General features: G+C 42.8%; 1 protein-coding gene across 1 annotated transcript in view; it reads left to right on the top strand.

The window, feature by feature from the left end:
- LOC134933196 (rho GTPase-activating protein 7-like) overlaps positions 1 to 17699 on the top strand; it is a 426624-nt gene that overhangs the window by 112329 nt on the left and 296596 nt on the right. The gene's annotated exons all lie outside the window — the stretch shown is intronic.

Genomic DNA, 17699 nt, shown 5'->3' with positions numbered 1-17699 from the left:
ATCTCCCAGGCAAAAACTGTGTGTTTGTCTACACTTTAACTATATTACCTTTACTCAAACTATTGAAATAGCAGCAAATCTCTCTCAGCACGTTTATCAACTATAAACTGGCAAACAGGAGAGTGACATACGAAAATACACAAATGAAAAGGAAATGCAGATATATATGTGTGCGTGCAAGACAGAAAAATAAACAGTTTTAAAAGACACTAGCGTTTTGCTCTTACCTCCGGTTCCCGGATTCCTTCAGCACCCTTTACCTAAGCGAAGCAGACGCTTATCCCGTCAGCACTACGAGGGATACAACCTCCCGCCCTTTGCTGATGGATAATGTCTGCTGATATTACCTAGTGCAGATATGTGAAGGACTGGACGGCCCCCAATTGATAAAGCTAAATATTTATCGTATATAAAAACACTTTAAGAGGTCTAAGAACACTGTACGCTATCTACGTAAGAAGTACCGTAGGGGTACGCAAGTTGCGTAACGATCGCTCAACCGTAGTCGAGACGCTCAAGCGTCACGTTCGCTTACGGCCCAGAGATCACAGGCAGGCACGCTATTGGCTGCCGACTAACGTAATGATTCGCTATAGCGTAGTGGACGCTTGGGACCACGAGGAGATCTCCAGCGGTGCAGACGCTTACGACGTTAAACCTTTATATCTATACCATTAACAACGAAATATACAGTAAACCTTAGTGTGGTGATAGAGTGTAAATGCAACCTGGTGTAACCTGATTAACTACAAAGCTGCTTGGGCGTCACCGACGCTCAGGGAATACTTAACACTATAAGAAATACACAGATACCTGGGCTTAGGGTCCAAAACCTATTATATGTATTATGACTATTATACTTGCAAAAGAATCACAGTACAAAGCATACACTACAATATAACATAGACTAACTAACCAGATAATTACACAGGAAATACCATACAATACAATACAATACAATCAAGGGAAAATAAGGGAAAAAGAGAGGAGAGAGAGATGGCTCATAATAACATCAAGACAATATGACTGCGGAGAAAACTTACGCACAAGGGGAAACGATCGCATGCGCCTCGATATCCAGCTCCCGATTATCAGCAATGAGAACCGTTGAAGAGAGTGAACTGGATACGGTCGGCCTGCCTATTTATGCCCCACACACAATACAATTCAATGGTCCCTACAATCTCATTGTTCATTGGACACAGGAATTCGGCTTCGCATTATAACAAAAGGTCATAGGTTGATTCAACTGTTCAGGTGGGTGGGATACTGGGTTTCCCGCCGCATGACTAAGTAAGAACAAATAATAGTAAATGGACATAAACTTCTTATGTCCATAACTATTCGCACGAGCGACTAATCCGCTCCAAACCAACACCGGAATATTGCTATTTAAATACTCTTCCGATGGGTACCAAACACTACTGTATGACCCCTGTTAGACCCTTCGTACAATACAAAGAGGGATCTCTCTGTTCAGGAACATGCTATGTTAACTAAACTTTCAGTATCTATCAAAGGGACCATGATCTACAAAATACATTATTAGTGAAAATATGTAACGAATGAGTCGCACGCTACGATTACATAAACTCTACCGTAAATACGCATACCGTGCGCCTGCGGGTGCCCGCGACTGTGAGTATGTGCACGTACGGGAGAGCGTACGCATGCGCAGCGCGGACCAGTATGAGGTGCAAATATGGCAGTGTGTGTAGAGATATTTTTCTGACTTTGACAATATATATATATTAGAGATGAGCAGGTTCGGTTCCTCGGGATCCGAACCCCCCCCGAACTTCACCCATTTTACACGGTTCCGAGGCAGCCTCAGATCTTCCCGCCTTGCTCGGTTAACCAGAACGCGCCCGAACATCATCATCCCGCTGTCGGATTCTCGTGAGATTCATATTCTATATAAGGAGCCGCGCGTCGCCGCCATTTTCACTCGTGCTTTGGAGATTGAACGGAGAGGACGTGGCAGCATTCTCTCCCTGAAAAGCTCCGTAATCTGTGCTCAGTGTGCTGAAAAATAAGATTTTACTTACCGATAAATCTATTTCTCGTAGTCCGTAGTGGATGCTGGGGACTCCGTCAGGACCATGGGGATTAGCGGCTCCGCAGGAGACAGGGCACAAAACTAAAGCTTTAGGATCAGGTGGTGTGTACTGGCTCCTCCCCCTATGACCCTCCTCCAAGCCTCAGTTAGGATACTGTGCCCGGACGAGCGTACACAATAAGGAAGGATATTGAATCCCGGGTAAGACTCATACCAGCTACACCAATCACACCGTATAACTTGTGATCTAAACCCAGTTAACAGTATGACAAACGTAGGAGCCTCTGAACAGACGGCTCACAACAATAACAACCCAATTTTTTTTTATTTTTTTTTGTAACAATAACTATGTACAAGTATTGCAGACAATCCGCACTTGGGATGGGCGCCCAGCATCCACTACGGACTACGAGAAATAGATTTATCGGTAAGTAAAATCTTATTTTCTCTGACGTCCTAAGTGGATGCTGGGGACTCCGTCAGGACCATGGGGATTATACCAAAGCTCCCAAACGGGCGGGAAAGTGCGGATGACTCTGCAGCACCGAGTGAGAGAACTCCAGGTCCTCCTCAGCCAGGGTGTGCCCCTGACCAAGTAGCAGCTCGGCAAAGTTGTAAAGCCGAGACCCCTCGGGCAGTCGCCCAAGATGAGCCCCCTTCCTTGTGGAATGGGCATTTATATATTTTGGCTGTGGCAGTCCTGCCACAGAATGTGCAAGCTGAATTGTACTACACATTCAACTAGCAATCGTCTGCTTAGAAGCAAGAGCACCCAGTTTTTTGGGTGCATACAGGATAACAGCAAGTCAGTTTTCCTGACTCCAGCCGTCCTGGAAATCTATATTTTCAGGGCCCTGACAACATCTAGCAACTTGGAGTCCTCCAAGTCTCTAGTAGCCGCAGGTACCACAATAAGCTGGTTCAGATGAAACGCTGACACCACCTTAGGGAGAAACTGGGGACGAGTCCGCAGCTCTGCCCTGTCCGAATGGACAATCAGATATGGGCTTTTGTGAGACAAAGCCGCCAATTCTGACACTCGCCTGGCCGAGGCCAGGGCCAACATCATGGTCACTTTCCATGTGAGATATTTCAAATCCACAGATTTGAGCGGTTTAAACCAACGTGATTTGAGTAATCCCAGGACTACGTTGAGATCCCACAGTGCCACTGGAGGCACAAAAGGGGGTTGTATATGCAGTACTCCCTTGTCAAATTTCTGGACTTCAGGAACTGAAGCCAATTCTTTCTGGAAGAAAATCGACAGGGCCGAAATTTGAACCTTAATGGACCCCAATTTGAGGCCCATAGACACTCCTGTTTGCAGGAAATGCAGGAATCGACCGAGTTGAAATTTCTTCGTGGGGCCTTCCTGGCCTCACACCACGCAACATATTTTCGCCACATGTGGTGATAATGTTGTGCGGTCACCTCCTTCCTGGCTTTGACCAGGGTAGGAATGACCTCTTCCGGAATGCCTTTTTTCCCTTAGGATCCGGCGTTCAACCGCCATGCCGTCAAACGCACCCGCGGTAAGTCTTGGAACAGACATGGTACTTGCTGAAGCAAGTCCCTTCTTATCGGCAGAGGCCCTGAGTCCTCTGTGAGCATCTCATGAAGTTCCGGGTACCAAGTCCTTCTTGGCCCATCCGGAGCCACGAGTATAGTTCTTACTCCTCTACGTCTTATAATTCTCAGTACCTTTGGTATGAGAAGCAGAGGAGGGAACACATACACCGACTGGTACACCCATGGTGTTACCAGAACGTCCACAGCTATTTCCTGAGGGTCTCTTGACCTGGCGCAATACCTGTCCAGTTTTTTGTTCAGGCGGGACGCCATCATGTCCACCTTTGGTCTTTCCCAACGGTGCACAATCATGTGGAAACAACTTCTCGATTAAGTCCCCACTCTCCCGGGTGGAGGTCGTGCTGAGGAAGTCTGCTTCCCAGTTGTCCACTCCCGGAATGAAAACTGCTGACAGTGCTATCACATGATTTTCCGCCCAGCGAAGAATCCTTGCAGTTTCTGCCATTGTCCTCCTGCTTCTTGTGCCGCCCTGTCTGTTTACGTGGGCGACTGCCGTGATGTTGTCCCACTGGATCAATACCGGCTGACCTTGAAGCAGAGGTCTTGCTAAGCTTAGAGCATTGTAAATTGCTCTTAGCTCCAGTATATTTATGCGGAGAGAAGTCCCCAGACTTGATCACACTCCCTGGAAATTTTTTCCCTGTGTGACTGCTCCCCAGCCTTTCAAGCTGGAATCCGTGGTCACCAGGACCCAGTCCTGAATGCATAACTGTGGCACTTTAGTAGATGAGCACTCTGCAGCCACCACAGAAGAGACACCCTTGTCCTTGGAGACAGGGTTATCCGCTGATGCATCTGAAGATGCGATCCGGACCATTTGTCCAGCAGATCCCACTGAAAAGTTCTTGCGTGAAATCTGCCGAATGGAATCGCTTCGTAAGAAACCACCATTTTTCCCAGGACCCTTGTGCAATGATGCACTGACACTTTTCCTGGTTTTTGGAGGTTCCTGACTAGCTCGGATAACTCCCTGGCTTTCTCCTCCGGGAGAAACACCTTTTTCTGGACTGTGTCCAGAATCATCCCTAGGGACAGCAGACGTGTCGTCGGAGACAGCTGCGATTTTGGAATATTTATAATCCACCCGTGCTGTCGTAGAACTACTTGAGATAGTGCTACTCAGACCTCCAACTGTTCTCTGGACCTTGCCCTTATCAGGAGATCGTCCAAGTAAGGGATAATTAAGACGCCTTTTCTTTGAAGAAGAATCATCATTTCGGCCATTACCTTGGTAAAGACCCGGGGTGCCGTGGACAATCCAAACGGCAGCGTCTGAAACTGATAGTGACAGTTTTGTACCACGAACCTGAGGTACCCTTTGTGAGAAGGGCAAATTTGGACATGGAGGTAAGCATCCTTGATGTCCAGGGACACCATATAGTCCCCTTCTTCCTGGTTCGCTATCACTGCTCTGAGTGACTCCATTTAGAATAGGTCTCACCGAGCCGTCTGGCTTCAGTACCACAATATAGTGTGGAATAATACCCCTTTACTTGTTGTAGGAGGGGTACTTTGATTATCACCTGCTGGGAATACAGCTTGTGAATTGTTTCCAATACTGCCTCCCTGTCGGAGGTAGACGTTGGTAAAGCAAACTTCAGGAACCTGCGAGGAGGAGACGTCTCGAATTTCCAATCTGTACCCCTGGGATACTACTTGTAGGATCCAGGGGTCCACTTGCGAGTGAGCCCACTGCGTGCTGAAACTCTTGAGACGACCCCCCCACCGCACCTGTTTGTACGGCCCCAGCGTCATGCTGAGGACTTGGCAGAAGCGGTGGAAGGCTTCTGTTCCTGGGAATGGGCTGCCTGCTGCAGTCTTCTTCCCTTACCTCTATCCCTGGGCAGATATTATGGGGACGAAAGGACTGAGGCTGAAAAGACTATGTCTTTTTCTGCTGAGATGTGACTTGGGGTAAAAAAGGTGGATTTTCTAGCTGTTGCCGTGGCCACCAAGTCCGATGGACCGACCCCAAATAACTCCTCCCCTTTATACGGCAATACTTCCATGTGCCGTTTGGAATCTGCATCACCTGACCACTGTCGTGTCCATAAACATCGTCTGGCAGATATGGACATCGCACTTACTCTTGATGCCAGAGTTTCGCATATATAGAAATGCATCTTTTAAATGCTCTATAGTCAATAAAATACTGTCCCTGTCAAGGGTATCAATATTTCCAGTGTTTATGACGTCAGCCGGGACCGAAAAGCACTGAATTGATCGCACAGGCAGAGTAAGTCTGGAGTTACTCAGAAACTGCTAACTCGGTTTTGATCGCAATATTGCGAATACATCGGTCGCACATTTAAGATGTTTAGATTCACTCCCAGTAGGCGGCGGCTTAGCGTGTGTAACTCTGCTATAATCGCCTTGCGAGCGAACAACTCGGAATGAGGGCCAATGTCTTTTTCTGCTGAGATGTGACTTGGGGTAAAAAAGGTGGATTTTCTAGCTGTTGCCGTGGCCACCAAGTCCGATGGACCGACCCCAAATAACTCCTCCCCTTTATACGGCAATACTTCCATGTGCCGTTTGGAATCTGCATCACCTGACCACTGTCGTGTCCATAAACATCGTCTGGCAGATATGGACATCGCACTTACTCTTGATGCCAGAGTTTCGCATATATAGAAATGCATCTTTTAAATGCTCTATAGTCAATAAAATACTGTCCCTGTCAAGGGTATCAATATTTCCAGTCAGGGAATCCGACCAAGCCACCCCAGCGCTGCCCATCCAGGCTGAGGCGATCGCTGGTCGCAGTATAACACCAGTGTGTATATACTTTTTAGGATATTTTCCAACCTCCTATCAGTTGGCTCCTTGAGGGCGTCCGTATCTGGAGACGGTAACGCCACTTGTTTTTATAAGCGTGTGAGCGCCTTATCCACCCTAAGGTGTGTTTCCCAACGCGCCATAACTTCTGGCGGGAAAGGGTATACCGCCAATAATTTTCTATCGGGGGAAACCCACGCATCATCACACACTTCATTTAATTTATCTGATTCAGGAAAAACCACATGTAGTTTTTTCACACTCCACATAATACCCTTTTTTGTGGTACTTGTAGTATCAGAAATATGTAACATCTCCTTCATTGCCCTTAACAAGTAACGTGTGGCCCTAAAGGAAAATACGTTTGTTTCTTCACCGTCGACACTGGAGTCAGTGTCCGTGTCTGTGTCTGTGTCGACCGACTGAGGTAAAAGGACGTTTTAACGCCCCTGACGGTGTTTTAGACGCCTGGACAGGTACTAATTGGTTTGCCGGCCGTCTCATGTCGTCAACCGACCTTGCAGCGTGTTGACATTATCACGTAATTCCTTAAATAAGCCATCCATTCCGGTGTCGACTCCCTAGAGAGTGACATCACCATTACCGGCAATTGCTCCGCCTCCTCACCAACATCGTCCTCATACATGTCGACACACAAGTACCGACACACAGCACACACACAGGGAATGCTCTGATAGAGGACAGGACCCCACTAGCCCTTTGGGGAGACAGAGGGAGAGTTTGCCAGCACACACCAAAAACGCTATATTATACAGGGACAACCTTTATATAAGTGTTTTTCCCTTATAGCATTTTAATATATATATACATATCGCCAAATAAGTGCCCCCCCTCTCTGTTTTAACCCTGTTTCTGTAGTGCAGTGCAGGGGAGAGCCTGGGAGCCTTCCCACCAGCCTTTCTGTGAGGGAAAATGGCGCTGTGTGCTGAGGAGAATAGGCCCCGCCCCCTTTTCGGCGGGCTTCTTCTCCCGTTTTTCTGAGACCTGGCAGGGGTTAAATACATCCATATAGCCTCCAGGGGCTATATGTGATGTATTTTTAGCCAGAATAAGGTATTATACATTGCTGCCCAGGGCGCCCCCAGCAACGCCCTGCACCCTCCGTGACCGTTGGTGTGAAGTGTGTGACAACAATGGCGCACAGCTGCAGTGCTGTGCGCTACCTTCATGAAGACTGAAAAGCCTTCTGCCGCCGGTTTCTGGACCTTCAATCTTCAGCATCTGCAAGGGGGGTCGGCGGCGCGGCTCCGGGACGAACCCCAGGGTGAGACCTGTGTTCCGACTCCCTCTGGAGCTAATGGTGTCCAGTAGCCTAAGAAGTCAATCCATCCTGCACGCAGGTGAGTTGAACTTCTCTCCCCTAAGTCCCTCGATGCAGTGAGCCTGTTGCCAGCAGGACTCACTGAAAATAAGAAACCTAAAAACTTTTTCTAAGCAGCTCCTTAAGAGAGCCACCTAGATTGCACCCTGCTCGGACGGGCACAAAAACCTAACTGAGGCTTGGAGGAGGGTCATAGGGGGAGGAGCCAGTACACACCACCTGATCCTAAAGCTTTAGTTTTGTGCCCTGTCTCCTGCGGAGCCGCTAATCCCCATGGTCCTGACGGAGTCCCCAGCATCCACTTAGGACGTCAGAGAAATATCTGTGCTCAGTGTGCTGCAAATAATCTGTGCTCAGTGTGCTGAAAATATCTACGTTCTCTGCCTGAAAACGCTCCATATCTGTGCTCAGTGTGCTGCAAATATCTGATCAGTGTGCTGCATTGTGGGGGCTGGGGACCACCAGTATATAATATATACTTTTCTATAGCTTCTATACTGCTTGTCAGGACACACATGGGTCACAGTTACACAGCTCTGTACTGATATATACAATAATATATATACTTTTCTATAGCTTCTATACTGCTTGTCAGGACACATGTGTCACAGTTACACCGCTCTGTACTGATATATACAGTAATATATATACTTTTCTATAGCTTCTATACTGCTTGTTAGGACACATGTGTCACAGTTACACAGCTCTGTACTGATATATATATATATATATATATATATATATAATATATACTTTTCTATAGCTTCTATACTGCTTGTCAGGACACATGTCACAGTTACACAGCTCTGTACTGATATATATATATATATATATATATACATATATATAAAATATATATACTTTTCTATAGCTTCTATACTGCTTGTCAGGACACACATGGGTCACAGTTACACAGTCCTGTACTGATATATATATACACAATAATATATATACTTTTTTATAGCTTCTATACTGCTTGTCAGGACACGTGTCAGTTACACCGCTCTGTACTGATATACAGTAATATTATATATACTTTTCTATAGCTTCTATACTGCTTGTCAGGACACATGTGTCATAGTTACACCGCTCTGTACTGATATACAGTAATATTATATATACTTTTCTATAGCTTCTATACTGCTTGTCAGGACACATAGGTCACAGTTACACCGCTCTGTCTTTACTGATATATACAATAATATATATACTTTTCTATAGCTTCTATACTGCTTGTCAGGACACGTGTCACAGTTACACTGCTCTGTACTGATATATACAGTAATATATATACTTTTCTATAGCTTCTATACTGCTTGTCCGGACACATGTGTCACAGTTACACCGCTCTGTACTGATATACAGTAATATTATATATACTTTTCTATAGCTTCTATACTGCTTGTCAGGAAACATGGGTCACAGTTACACCGCTCTGTCTGTACTGATATATACAATAATATATATACTTTTCTTATTTTCTATAGCTTCTATACGGCTTGTCAGGACACATGTGTCACAGTTACACCGCTCTGTACTGATATATACAATAATATATATACTTTTCTATAGCTTCTATACTGCTTGTCAGGACACGTGTCACAGTTACACCGCTCTGTACTGATATACAGTAATATTATATATACTTTTCTATAGCTTCTATACTGCTTGTCAGGACACATGGGTCACAGTTACACCGCTCTGTCTTTACTGATATATACAATAATATATATACTTTTCTATAGCTTCTATACTGCTTGTTAGGACACGTGTCACAGTTACACTGCTCTGTACTGATATATACAGTAATATATATACTTTTCTATAGCTTCTATACTGCTTGTCCGGACACATGTGTCACAGTTACACCGCTCTTTACTGATATACAGTAATATTATATATACTTTTCTATAGCTTCTATACTGCTTGTCAGGAAACATGGGTCACAGTTACACCGCTCTGTCTGTACTGATATATACAATAATATATATACTTTTCTTATTTTCTATAGCTTCTATACGGCTTGTCAGGACACATGTGTCACAGTTACACCGCTCTGTACTGATATATACAATAATATATATACTTTTCTATAGCTTCTATACTGCTTGTCAGGACACGTGTCACAGTTACACTGCTCTGTACTGATATATACAGTAATATATATACTTTTCTATAGCTTCTATACTGCTTGTCCGGACACATGTGTCACAGTTACACCGCTCTGTACTGATATACAGTAATATTATATATACTTTTCTATAGCTTCTATACTGCTTGTCAGGAAACATGGGTCACAGTTACACCGCTCTGTCTGTACTGATATATACAATAATATATATACTTTTCTTATTTTCTATAGCTTCTATACTGCTTGTCAGGACACATGTGTCACAGTTACACCGCTCTGTACTGATATATACAATAATATATATACTTTTCTATAGCTTCTATACTGCTTGTCAGGACACATGTGTCACAGTTACACCGCTCTGTACTGATATACAGTAATATTATATATACTTTTCTATAGCTTCTATACTGCTTGTCAGGACACATGGGTCACAGTTACACCGCTCTGTCTGTACTGATATATACAATAATATATATACTTTTCTATAGCTTCTATACTGCTTGTCCGGACACATGTGTCACAGTTACACCGCTCTGTACTGATATATACAGTAATATATATACTTTTCTATAGCTTCTATACTGCTTGTCCGGACACATGTGTCACAGTTACACCGCTCTGTACTGATATACAGTAATATTATATATACTTTTCTATAGCTTCTATACTGCTTGTCAGGACACATGTGTCACAGTTACACCGCTCTGTACTGATATACAGTAATATTATATATACTTTTCTATAGCTTCTATACTGCTTGTCAGGAAACATGGGTCACAGTTACACCGCTCTGTCTGTACTGATATATACAATAATATATATACTTTTCTTATTTTCTATAGCTTCTATACTGCTTGTCAGGACACATGTGTCACAGTTACACCGCTCTGTACTGATATATACAATAATATATATACTTTTCTATAGCTTCTATACTGCTTGTCAGGACACATGTGTCACAGTTACACCGCTCTGTACTGATATACAGTAATATTATATATACTTTTCTATAGCTTCTATACTGCTTGTCAGGACACATGGGTCACAGTTACACCGCTCTGTCTGTACTGATATATACAATAATATATATACTTTTCTATAGCTTCTATACTGCTTGTCCGGACACATGTGTCACAGTTACACCGCTCTGTACTGATATATACAGTAATATATATACTTTTCTATAGCTTCTATACTGCTTGTCCGGACACATGTGTCACAGTTACACCGCTCTGTACTGATATACAGTAATATTATATATACTTTTCTATAGCTTCTATACTGCTTGTCAGGACACATGGGTCACAGTTACACCGCTCTGTACTGATATACAGTAATATTATATATACTTTTCTATAGCTTCTATACTGCTTGTCAGGACACACGTGTCACAGTTACACCGCTCTGTACTGATATACAGTAATATATATACTTTTCTATAGCTTCTATACTGCTTGTCAGGAAACATGGGTCACAGTTACACCGCTCTGTCTGTACTGATATATACAATAATATATATACTTTTCTTATTTTCTATAGCTTCTATACTGCTTGTCAGGACACATGGGTCACAGTTACACCGCTCTGTACTGATATATACAATAATATATATACTTTTCTATAGCTTCTATACTGCTTGTCAGGACACATGTGTCACAGTTACACCGCTCTGTACTGATATACAGTAATATTATATATACTTTTCTATAGCTTCTATACTGCTTGTCAGGACACATGTGTCACAGTTACACCGCTCTGTACTGATATATACAATAATATATATATACTTTTCTATAGCTTCTATACTGCTTGTCAGGACACGTGTCACAGTTACACCGCTCTGTACTGATATACAGTAATATTATATATACTTTTCTATAGCTTCTATACTGCTTGTCAGGACACACATGTGTCACAGTTACACCGCTCTGTACTGATATATACAATAATATATATATACTTTTCTATAGCTTCTATACTGCTTGTCAGGACACATGTGTCACAGTTATACCGCTCTGTACTGATATATACAATAATATATATACTTTTCTTTAGCTTCTATACTGCTTGTCAGGACACATGTGTCACAGTTACACCGCTCTGTACTGATATACAGTAATATTATATATACTTTTCTATAGCTTCTATACTGCTTGTCAGGAAACATGGGTCACAGTTACACCGCTCTGTCTGTACTGATATATACAATAATATATATACTTTTCTTATTTTCTATAGCTTCTATACGGCTTGTCAGGACACATGTGTCACAGTTACACCGCTCTGTACTGATATATACAATAATATATATACTTTTCTATAGCTTCTATACTGCTTGTCAGGACACATGTGTCACAGTTACACCGCTCTGTACTGATATACAGTAATATTATATATACTTTTCTATAGCTTCTATACTGCTTGTCAGGACACATGTGTCATAGTTACACCGCTCTGTACTGATATACAGTAATATTATATATACTTTTCTATAGCTTCTATACTGCTTGTCAGGACACATGGGTCACAGTTACACCGCTCTGTCTGTACTGATATATACAATAATATATATACTTTTCTATAGCTTCTATACTGCTTGTCCGGACACATGTGTCACAGTTACACTGCTCTGTACTGATATACAGTAATATTATATATACTTTTCTATAGCTTCTATACTGCTTGTCAGGAAACATGGGTCACAGTTACACCACTCTGTCTGTACTGATATATACAATAATATATATACTTTTCTTATTTTCTATAGCTTCTATACTGCTTGTCAGGACACATGGGTCACAGTTACACCACTCTGTACTGATATATACAATAATATATATACTTTTCTATAGCTTCTATACTGCTTGTCAGGACACATGTGTCACAGTTACACAGCTCTGTACTGATATACAGTAATATTATATATACTTTTCTATAGCTTCTATACTGCTTGTCAGGACACATGTGTCATAGTTACACCGCTCTGTACTGATATACAGTAATATTATATATACTTTTCTATAGCTTCTATACTGCTTGTCAGGACACATGGGTCACAGTTACACCGCTCTGTCTGTACTGATATATACAATAATATATATACTTTTCTATAGCTTCTATACTGCTTGTCAGGACACGTGTCACAGTTACATTGCTCTGTACTGATATATACAGTAATATATATACTTTTCTATAGCTTCTATACTGCTTGTCCGGACACATGTGTCACAGTTACACCGCTCTGTACTGATATACAGTAATATTATATATACTTTTCTATAGCTTCTATACTGCTTGTCAGGAAACATGGGTCACAGTTACACCGCTCTGTCTGTACTGATATATACAATAATATATATACTTTTCTTATTTTCTATAGCTTCTATACTGCTTGTCAGGACACATGGGTCACAGTTACACCGCTCTGTACTGATATACAGTAATATTATATATACTTTTCTATAGCTTCTATACTGCTTGTCAGGACACATGTGTCACAGTTACACCGCTCTGTACTGATATATACAATAATATATATACTTTTCTATAGCTTCTATACTGCTTGTCAGGACACATGGGTCACAGTTACACCGCTCTGTACTGATATACAGTAATATTATATATACTTTTCTATAGCTTCTATACTGCTTGTCAGGACACATGTGTCACAGTTATACCGCTCTGTACTGATATATACAATAATATATATATACTTTTCTATAGCTTCTATACTGCTTGTCAGGACACGTGTCACAGTTACACCGCTCTGTACTGATATACAGTAATATTATATATACTTTTCTATAGCTTCTATACTGCTTGTCAGGACACACATGGGTCACAGTTACACTGCTCTGTACTGATATATACAATAATATATATACTTTTCTTTAGCTTCTATACTGCTTGTCAGGACACATGTGTCACAGTTACACTGCTCTGTACTGATATACAGTAATATTATATATACTTTTCTATAGCTTCTATACTGCTTGTCAGGACACATGGGTCACAGTTACACCGCTCTGTCTGTACTGATATATGCAATAATATATATATACTTTTCTTATTTTCTATAGCTTCTATACTGCTTGTCAGGACACAAGTGTCACAGTTTCACTGCTCGGTCTGTACTGATATATACAATAATATATATACTTTTCTATAGTTTCTAGTATTACAGTGCAGCATTTTGGTGACTAACAGTATATAGTTGTACAGTAGGCCATTGCTGTATCTTGCAGCTCTGTGTCACTGCAAGTATCCATCCATTCCATTTTCTTCCAGTGATTTGGACCAATAATACCATTGATTAGAACGAATAATTCCTGTGATATTGAGGTGTTTGTGTCGCTTAGCGTAGCCGTCCAGCGACCACAGTGCACCTCTTTTTCTCTTTTCTTTGCATCATGTGCTCTTTGGGGCCAATTTTTTTTAAGTGCCATCCTATCTGACACTGCAGTGCCACTCCTAGATGGGCCAGGTGTTTGTGCCGCACTCTTGGGTCGCTTTTCTTAGTCATCCAGCGACCTCGGTGCAAATTTTAGGACTAAAAATAGTATTGTGAGGTGTGAGGTGTTCAGAATAGACTGGAAATGAGTGGAAATTGTGGTTATTGAGGTTAATAATACTATAGGATCAAAATTACCCCCAAATTCTATGATTTAAGCTGTTGTTGAGGGTTTTTTTGAAAAAAACCACCCAAATCCAAAACACACCCGAATCCGACAAAAAATTTTCAGGGAGGTTTTGCAAAAACGCGTCCGAATCCAAAACACGGCCGCGGAACCGAATCCAAAGCCAAAACCCAAAACCCAAAAAATGTCCGGTGCACATCTCTAATATATATACATGAGGACCTTTTCCAATTACCTCCAGACGTGGGCACTCACTGTGGACATACCCTGGACTGCCTAATACATTGCTTATTTATTCAGATAAGCATTTTTTAAATATTTTAGTTAATTTTACTTTCTTATTTTTATAAAAATTAAATACCTTTTCTAATAAGTCAGCATTATCCTCGCTTTCATTGTGAGAACTGTGAATACTCGTGGAATACACCACAACTGAGGTCAGCTACACCTGGAAAAGACCCCCTATGACAGGCTTGATTATTTTCACTGTTTGGTACGCTTAATACCTTTTGGAGTACGAAATATCCATTGAATTGCACAAGTTGATACTGCACTATGAGGAGTGTATTTTATGCTTGTTGATTGTAGATCCTTCTATGCTGTGAACAACAAACTGGAGGATAAAGACCCCTTATGATATGCTTGATTATTTCAACTCTTTGGTACGCATAATACTTACTGAGGTGCTGAATATCCACTGAATTTAACAAATTAATACTGCACTGAGGGGTGTATTTTATGTTTGCTGACTTTAGATTCTTTATGCTGTGAACAACAGATTGGAAGACAAAGTCACAGTACTTGATGTGCACGACAGAAAATCCATTATCTGGTACGCAGATTACCTATATAAGTGTTGTCAAGTCACTAAACTAAGTGTGAAGTTACTGCACCATCAGGCACTTGTCCCTTCTCTCCTTTTATATATATATATATATATATATATATATATATATATATAAGATGTGTACCCAGCACTCAACCTGTTACGATGTGAATATTTGGTCCGGTGCCCTCCTTCAGCTTTTCAAGCTGTGCATAGAGTACAATGAGGTGGCATTCCCGAGTCTTGCTGGGGCAGTAAGATTTTGGATCAATAAATCTTACTGCACCAGCAAAAATTGGGAGTGCCGCCTTATTGTACTCGTGGAGAGGGGACCCGACCATTAGAATTACTCACCGCTGGGCTGTCACCCCGCCGTCACTTTTTCTCTGCCAGTCTGTGTGCCCTGCAGCAAGAAGGAATGCAAATGTGCAGGGTGCGCCCATGCCGCCCAGCCCCCAGGGCCCCCTTTGCGCCAGGTGCTGGAGGGTGATGACATCACCTTCACACTCCCAGGAGCCCTGGTCCTGGAAAAGGAGAAGGTGCCAGTGGCGCTTCCAAGCAAGACCAGGGAGCTTGGTGGCGGTGTTTTTATAGTGTGGCGTGGGTACAGCATACCGGCAGACACATTCTTAACGGTATGGTGTACCACTTACTGACAGACACTACTTACTGACACACACTCACAACGCAAAACGTACTGACACAGACACCACTTACTGACAGACACTACTTACTGACACGCTCACAACACAAAACATACTGACACAGACACCACTTACTGACAGACACTACTTACTGACACACACATAACGCAAAACGTACTGACAGACACCACTTACTGACAGACACTACTTACTGACCACACTCACAACGCAAGACATACTGACACAGACACCACTTACTGACAGAAACTACTTACTGAGACACACAAAACAAAACTTAGTAACACAGATACTACTTACTGACACACACACACACACATACATACACACACATGCACACACACAAAACTTACTGACACAGACACTACTTACTGACAGACACTACTTACTTACTTACTGACACACACACACACACACACACACACAACACAAAACTTACTGAAATAGACACCACTTGCAAAGGAGACCTCAGGGCCTTGTGTGGACTGCGACTCACAGGGTTTTGTATGCCCCCTCAGCTCTGACATTCAGGGACCCAGCTCGCCTAAAAGAAAGCAGCCTTCTGCCCAGACCCTTCCTCTCTTTAATGAGGTATTTTATTGTTGGGAAGCTGCCTGCAGCAGGAATGGTACGCTCACTGTAGCATAAACAATTATTTTTGATGGACAAGGGGGCGGGACCTCGGGTTGTAAGGGGCAGAGCTTAGGATGGACACAGGGGCGGAGCCTTGGATAGAGGAAAGAAGACAAGGCAGTTTCATTCCGTGGTGGTCAGGACACAAAACATGCTAACCGGTTTGGGGTGGGGGTGAACGGGCAGCCAGGGGGTGAGTGAGCTGCTGATGACAGGAAATATTTTTTTTCCTATCAGCACTGGCTGCCTGCACTGCAGGGACCTCTGTGGGACTATTTTCAATGGGGGGCTTGGAGCTGCAGCTCCATCTGCCCCATTGTTAATCCGGCCCTGGCTCTCTCCTAATCAGCAACTGTCTATACCCACATCTCCTCTTGCTTTTACTGTTTACCTCTTCCAACGGCTGCCTGCCACTCGTAGTACACCGATAACTCCTTTGCTTCAATACATCTCAGCTGTATTGTATTGTGTACTGGGAATTATGGGGCTAATTGTTACCTGTGCTCTGTTTTACTTTTTCAGTTTCTATAATGTTAAGTTCTGAGTACCCAGTATTGTTCTAATGTGTGCCATATGTACGGCGCTGCAAAACACTTGTGTTGCCTTATAAATAAAATGTAATAATAATAATAATAATAATAATAATTGTGAATCATACTTGCCTACTTTCCTGGAGTGTCAGGCAGATCTCCTGGACTTCTGATGAGTAGATAACCCTCATACAATAGTCTATAGTTCAGTGGGTCTCTATGTTATCCACAGGGGTGGATGATGGGTGCGGCAACAGGGGTGGCCGTCCTGGGGCCCCCACACATTGACCATGATGGGAGTGGGCAGCTGCTATGCCTCCTGCAATTATACGTGTTGGCTGTAGACGGTATGTCACAGGAAGATCAGGACGGGCTCTGACTGGTGCAGGAGATTTCTAAACTGACAGGAGCTGTACTGACACTGCAGGGAAGCAGCAGCGGTCTGGAAGTGCCCGCCATCAGACGGGGGAGAGATCTGTCTGCTGGCCCCCCTCCGAGTGCGTGCTCC

Source organism: Pseudophryne corroboree, chromosome 6 (assembly GCF_028390025.1).
Source record: "Pseudophryne corroboree isolate aPseCor3 chromosome 6, aPseCor3.hap2, whole genome shotgun sequence".
NCBI lineage: Eukaryota > Metazoa > Chordata > Amphibia > Anura > Myobatrachidae > Pseudophryne > Pseudophryne corroboree.
The sequence above is the reverse complement of the archived record's forward strand: the minus strand, read 5'-3'. Positions and strand labels throughout refer to the sequence as shown.